Source organism: Benincasa hispida, chromosome 5 (assembly GCF_027475165.1).
Source record: "Benincasa hispida cultivar pf3 chromosome 5, pf3_genome.v1.1, whole genome shotgun sequence".
In the NCBI taxonomy this organism is placed as follows: Eukaryota; Viridiplantae; Streptophyta; class Magnoliopsida; order Cucurbitales; family Cucurbitaceae; genus Benincasa; species Benincasa hispida.
The window spans coordinates 26,620,883-26,628,845 of record NC_143482.1 but is presented as its reverse complement, the minus strand read 5'-3'; positions in this window follow the sequence as shown (position 1 = coordinate 26,628,845).

The following is a 7,963-nucleotide window of genomic DNA, read 5'->3' as shown; positions in this document are numbered from 1 at the left end:
AGGTGGCTGTACTACTCGACCTCCTGTTCTACGTGAAACAAATTATTCTTACTGGAATGCTAGAATGATTGCATCTCTGAAGTTCATTGACAGTAAACACATGGAAGGCTGTTGTAACTAGGTGGTCTCATCCAACCACTAAAAATATAGATGGAAAAGAGGTCTTGAAACATGAGTTACAGTGGTTTGAAGTTGAAGATGAAACATCCTTGGGGAACTCTCGAGCATTGAATGCCATAATGGTTTTGATTAGACCATATTCCATTTAATTAATACTTATGTTTATGCAAAGGATGCATGTGATATCTTATCCATTCCCATGAGGGAATTTCAAAAGTTAAAATAACAAGGTTGTAGTTGTTGACTTTGAAGTTTGAGAATCTTAAAAGGCATGATGATGAATCAATTGCGGACTTATATGTTCGGTTAGTAGACATTGTTAATGAGTCACTTGCTTTGGAAGAAAAAATTTCAGAAGAAAGACTTGTACGGAAGGTGCTTAGGCCCTCGCCTAAGAGATTTAAAATGAAAGTTACCGTTATCGAGGAAGTGCAAGACATTACTTCCATGAAAGTAGATGAACTATTTTGTTCTTGGCTCACTTTGATATGTCTTTAGATAGAAAATCTGAGAAAAAGAATAAGGGAATTGCCTTGTAATCCTGTGTTGAAGAAGAGTAGGATGATCTTGATAGAGAGGCTGAGGAATCTCTTGCTGATACTATTTCATTACTTTGAAAGCAATTCAGTTGTGTTCTCAAATGGTTTGGAAAGAGATCGGGTAACTTGAACTCTAAAAGCAATAGTCTGGCGGCTCTCTCCTTTCCAAACAACTATTGCCTAAGTAATGAGTCATCTTATTTTTCATTTGGTATCAAAGCTAGTCACATTTATCTATTCCCTAAGTAATGAGTCATTTTATTTTTCATTTGGTATCAAAGCTAGTTACCTTTATCTTAGGTGCATCGATCATGAACGACATTAAGGAAGGTGGCTCTACTACTCAACCTCCTGTTCTACGTGAAACAAATTATTCTTACTGGAACGCTAGAATGATTGCATCTCTGGAGTCCATTGACAGTAAACACATGGAAGGTTGTTGTAACTAAGTGGTCTCATCAAACCACTAAAAATGCCAATGGAAAAGAGGTCTTGAAACATGAGTTACAGTGGTTTGAAGCTGAAGATGAAACATCCTTGGGGAACTCTCGAGCATTGAATGCCATAATGGTTTTGATTAGACCATATTCTATTTAATTAATACTTATGTTTTTGCAAAGGATGCATGTGATATCCTATCCATTGCCCATGAGGGAACTTCAAAAGTTAAAATAATAAGGTTGTAGTAGTTGACTTCGAAGTTTGAGAATCTTAAAAGGCATGATGATGAATCAATTGCGGACTTTAATGTTCGATTGCTGGACATTTCTAATGGGTCACTTGCTTTGGGAGAAAAAATTTCGGAAGAAAGACTTGTACGGAAGGTGCTTAGTTCCTCACCTAAGAGATTTGAAATGAAAGTTACCGTTATCGGGGAAGTGCAAGACATTACTTCTATGAAAGTAGATGAACTATTTTGTTATTTGCTCACTTTGATATGTCTTTAGATAGAAAATCTGAGAAGAAGAATAAGGGAATTACCTTGTAATCCTATGTTGAAGAAGAGTAGGATGATCTTGACAGAAAGACTGAGGAATCTCTTGTTGATACTATTTCACTACTTTGAAAGCAATTCAGTTGTGTTCTCAAACGGTTTGGAAAGAGATCAGATAACTTGAACCCTAAAAGCAATAGTCTGGTGGCTCTCTCCCTTCCAAACAACTCAGAATCCAAAGTGGAAAGAAAGAAGCCGATAAGTCTGGCTCTACCAACTTTCAACAAGGGAAGTCTTTCAAATGTTGGGAATGTGAAGGCCATGGACATTTTCAAGTGGAATATCTTAATTTCTTGAAAAAAAAGAGTAAAAGTTACACTTTAACACTGTTTGATGATATATCTGAAGAGAATAGTGTCTCAGAGGATGATGTAAAGGCACTTGTTAGTAACATCTCCTCTGGCACCTCGTCATGTGAATTTGTTGAGCATGATATTTTTATGGGAAGTGATAACAGTGATGTTTAACATTTGTCTACTAATACTTCGTATTAGGATCTTTTCAAAAAAAAATTGGAAGACGATTGAAAGTTCTTGATGTTAAAAAAGAAAGGATTGAGTCTCTCATGCTAGATAGCCATAGGCTTATGTCCATGAATGCTGACTTAAAGCATGAACTAAATTAGGTCATAGTTGAGAAACATTTAGTATGCAATTTTGTTAGAATGTTGAACCCTAACATTGAGACTTAAGAGAAGATTTTAACAAAACGAAATTGTGCTAGTGACAACTCAGTTCTTGGTTTTTCTAAATCAAAGAACTTATAAAATCAACTCAAAGGTAAGCAAAAGATAGAATTTGTCAGAGCTAAGAATCCAAACTCTTATGTTACTCCAGGAGTCTTCTCTAATTTCTTTAATTTGAAAGTCAATCAACCCTACAGGCTAAGGCGGGTAGGTCTACAAACTTTAGTAAGGCTCCACACGTTTATAGAAATAGACATCTTCCTGAGCCTAAACTAAGACAAGAGCGGAGGGTTAAGTTTGCATAGACTAAGTGTAATATTGTGTTGAAATCTTTCAGATCCTTAACTAAGAAGACTGGTATTTTGATAGGGGTAGTTCAAGGCATATAACAGGAGAAAAGAGTTACTTGTCAGATGTAACATCTATTAGCTTTGGCAAAATCACATTTGGGATGGTGCCACAAGAAGAAGAATTAGAAAGAGCAAACTCAATTACCCTGGTCTTCCATCATTAAATGATGTTATGTTAATTGAAGGACTCATTGCCAATCTTATCAGCATAATTCAGTTGTTTGATAAAGGTCTGAATGTCAGACTTACAAAAGACCAGTGTGTTGTCACATAGATGACAAGGCTTATGTTATGACAGGTACTTGATCTTCTGATAGTTGCTATTTATGGTCTCTTGACAATGTTTTGTAGGGATGTCATCTCTCTAGAAAAGATGAAACACGTCTATGGCATAAATGCCTAGGACATGTGAGCATGAGAACTATTCAAAACGGCAGTGGCCAAGAATGCTATATTAAGGCTTCCACCATTGTCTACTGCTAGTGGAACTATTTGTGGTGATTGTCAAGTAGGTAAACAAACTCATACTTCACATAAACAAATTTCTCATATTGGTTCATCACATATTTTGGAATTTCTAAATCTGAACCTTATAGGTCCCATGCAATCTGAAAGTCTAGAGGCAAAAAGTATGTGTTAGTAGTTCTTGACGACTTCTCCAAATATACTTGGGTCCATTTTCACCACGAAAAGTTAGACATTTTTACTGTTTTTCAAGCTCTCTACCTTTAATTGCAATGAGAAAAAATTTTGAATGTTGTTCGAATTTAGAGTGATCATGGTTGGGAATTTCAGAATTCTCAATTTCCTGAGTTCTGCGATTCAACTGGCATTCATCACAAATTTTCAATTCCCATTACTCTTCAGCAAAACAGTGTTGTGGAAAGGAAAGTTTGGACTATTTAAGAGATGGCTAGAACTATGTTACATGTTAAACACCTGCCATTTCATTTTTGGGCTAAAGTTATAAACACGGCCTGCCACATTTATAACATGGTTGTTTTGTGACCAAGCTCCTCTAGCACGAATTATGAAAGATGAAGAGGGAGGAAACCAAATGTTAAATATTTTCATATATTCGGCAGCACATGTCACATCCTGATTGATAGGGAAGCTAGAATAAAGTGGGCTTCCAAATCTAATGAAGATATGTTTCGCGAATATTCCACTAATAGTTGAGTATACCTTGTGTACAAAAAGTGAACTCCTTGTATTATAGAATCAATAAATGTAGTGACTGATGATGTTTCAGATCTATCAGTTTCTATCCTTGAGAAAGAAGATTCTAGTATGTCTTCTCTTGTCGGTACAAATGTTGCTAACATGCCCTCTGACATGTCATCTGACACGAATTCTAATACAAGTTGAGAACAACAAGTCAACTTCTGAAGAGGTTGAAATCAGTGAGAAGAAACCCTCAAGCAGAGTTCGTAAATATCATATGTCTAGCAATATAATTGGAAATCTTGAGAAAGGGGTGATAACCAGAAAGAAAGATAAAGTGAATTACCTGGAGATGATCAACAACATTTGTTTCACCTCTGCTGTTGAACCAAGGAATGTCAAAGAAGCTCTAGAGGATGAATGTTGGGTAAATGCTATGCAGGAAAAGCTTGGGCAGTTTGTGAGAAATGATGTCTGGACTCTTTTTCCTCGACCAAAGTATGTTATTGTTATTGGCATAAGTGGATATTAAAAACAAAAACTAATCAAATGGTAATTTAACCATAAATAAGGCAAGACTAATTGGCGAGTGGTATACTCAAATTGAAGGGTTGATTTGAATGAAAAATTTGCCTCGATTACTCGTTTAGAGCTATCAGGCTTCTACTTGGAATATCTTGTTTCTTAATGTTTAATAATCAAATGGATGTAAAAAGTGTCTTATTGAATGGATATCTGAATGAGGAATTATATGTTGAGCAGCCCAAAGGATTTGTGGATCCTTCTCATTCTGATTACGTGTATAAACTCAACAATGATTTATATGGGCTCAAGCAGGCACCCAAAGCTTGGTATGAGTATCCGATTCAGTTTCTTGTAAACAACGAGTATTGTAGAGAAGGAGTTGATGAAACTCTATTCGTGGAAAAGTCTTAAGGGAAATTTATGATTGTACACATTTACAGTTATGATATTGATTTGGTGGAATGTCTTAAAAGATGGTAGGATATATTTAAATCAAATGAAGAAGGAGTAGGAAATGAGCATGGTAGGTGAACTGACCTAATTTCTGGGGTTTCAAATCAAACAACTAAGTGAAGGTATTTTTATTTCTCAGAGTAAGTATGTAAAAAAAATTGTCAAGAAGTTTATGTTAGAGTAACATGTAGTGGAGAAAATAAAAATTAATAAGCACTCTAACTATACTTAATTTGAATTGAAAACATACTTCAAAATAACTATTATAGAAGAGAGTTTGCTGAACACAATACCTTTGATGAAACCTCTTAAAAAACAGTTGAGCTCCACGTAAAGTTCTTCAATTTAAAGTAGACCAACACGAAGATCTTCTCTACTATTCTCTTGCAAGGATTGTATGGTAGAAACACTAAATGGAGCTGGTTTTGATGAAGACTGAAGAGGGTTTGAGAGAGGGTTTCAATTTTTCAGAGTTCTTGAAGAATTTTTGAATGCTTAGCTTAATCATTCAACCCGACACTTTGATTTATAAAGCTTTCATTATGCAAATTCAAAGCTTGCTTGAAAGCCAACTTATTCTTCATGGATTAAATGAAATTGGTTGAATAAGGTGCTTTGCACCATAGTAGAGATTTCCAATTTTTGAAAATTTCCACTTTGGATTTCAAAATTTGTTCTTGTTTTCAAATTTTGTTTTCAAAATTGATTTCTAAAATCAAATTTTCAAATATGTTTTATTAGTTTTATAAAAATTAATTCAATTAATTAATTTTAAATAAAATTAATTAATCAAACCTTTTAATTAATTTTTTAATTAATATTAACTTAATAAAATACCAATTTCACTATAATAAATTTAATTTCATCTAACTAATATTTAAATCATAATTTAAACATTAATTGATTTTCCAATTTCGTTTAATTTTGATAAAATTAAACATTTCAATTGTATCACATACAATTAATAGAAACCCTAATTAAATTTGAACATTTCAAATTCTAAACCCTAATTTCAAATCTCATCAAGATTACTCAATTTACTAATCCAAATTACGAGCTAGTAGAGGGACCTTATGGACCTACAGATCATAAGCTCCAATGATTTGTAATTAATTGGTTAAACTTTTTAAACCGAATTAATCATTATTCGTTAACAACCAAGACATTCTAATATAGCTCGATAATTGCACTCTCTTCTCTGTAGATATATTTCTGTCCATTTTAACCATAATTCACAGGTCGTTCGTATTTACAGTAGGGTCAAAGATTACCATTTTACCCCTATAAATACATCTTGCTTCTTAAGCTCTCACTGATCATCCATTGAACAATTGATTTATAGTTCAACATATAAATCATAATTCTCTCTTTAATGAGAGGGTGGGGCCCCGTTGTTCAAGATAAGGCATCAACGCTTAAGAGAACAACCCATCTGCTAATCCTAAATTGGGTAGGAGTGAATTCCATATTGCAGAACTATGTCCCCAGCTATCTATCCGATCTTATCCCCAAACTGGGAGGTTTATAAAATAGTGTTGTTGGACTACTCTCACCTATGTAGATCAAAGGATAATCCCGAATAAACAGGAGTTCATAGTTAGCTTAGGATTAAGATTGAGTTACCCTAGGTTATTGAGTTTGAGATAGCCAGTTTTAACAATAAACGGTTGTTATAAAGAAAAGTGACTATTTCGAGGTCCTGGTCTTATGCAAACTCATTGCACAAGATGCCCCACTCAAATGTCTCCACATGAATGATTTTTGGATCAGTTCATTTGTATCAGTATACAAAATGAGTCTCATCCAATAGTGTCACTAGGATGAGGTACCCAATCTCATTCGTATGCTTATAGATCATTGTGGCTACATACTAGAACTTGATCCTCTCTTATGTCGCCACATAATGTTAAAGTATTCGTATTATAACCATGGATTTGTTTATTGGATTTTCATAAAAGGATGCAATATCAATAGTAATTTATTGAATAAAATACTCAACAACATTTCTATTGATAAATAGAATATGTTAAAAATATTTATGAACTGCGAGTTTAGGACATTCCCAACAATCTCTCACTTGGACTAACATTCTAGTGAGATAAACATATAAATATATAATGTTTACAATGTTGATAAATAAAGAAAGAGAAAAATACAATAAACCACTTGCCTCAGATTATGATGCTCGTAGTCCTAGTCCGACTAGGTGGCCCTCGAACACTTTAGCCGAGAGGGTCTTCGTAAAAATATTAGCGAGGTTGTCTTCTGAGGCTATGTGCGTTACTATCACGTGTCCTTGGTGTATGATCTCTCTTATGAGATGGTACTTTCTTTCAATATGTTTTCCACATTTGTATCTCCTAGGTTCCTTGGAATTAGCAACTACACCACTGTTGTCATAATACAGAGTAATGGGTAGGTGCATATTTGGAACTACTTCCAAATCTGTCAAGAACTTGTGAAACCATACAGCTTCTTTAGTTGCTTCGCATGTAACTACGTATTCTGCTTTCATCATGGAGTCAGCTATACAACTTTGTTTAATGCTTCTCCATACTATAGCTCCTCTGTTAAGAGTGAAAATGATCTTGAGGTAGATTTCCTAGAATCTATGTCATTCTGAAAATCAGAATCAGTGTATCTTGTAACGATCAAATCTTTATGTCCATACACAAACGAATAGTTTCTCGTTCTCCTGAGATATTTGAGGATGTTTTTGACAGTTGTCAAATGACTGTGTCCTAGGTTAGATTGGAACCTGCTGATGATTCCAACTACAAAGCATATATCAGGACGTGTACACAACATAGCATAAATAACACTCTCAACTGCCGATGCATATGAAATTCTTTTCATTTCCACAATTTCTTGAGGTGTCTTAGTACATTTTTCCTTTGACAGATGAATTCCATGTCTAAAAGGTAACATACTCTTTTGGGAATTTTGTTATATCTTGACAACATTTTGTCATTATAATATGCCTGAGATAGTGTCAAGGTTTTGTTCTTTCGATTTCGAAAAATCTGAATCCTAAGAACATATTAAGCATTTCCCAAATCATTCATTTAGAACTGTGATGCTAACCAGCTCTTTACGTCAGCAAGGTAACTTGTCTCATTCCCAATGAGCAAGA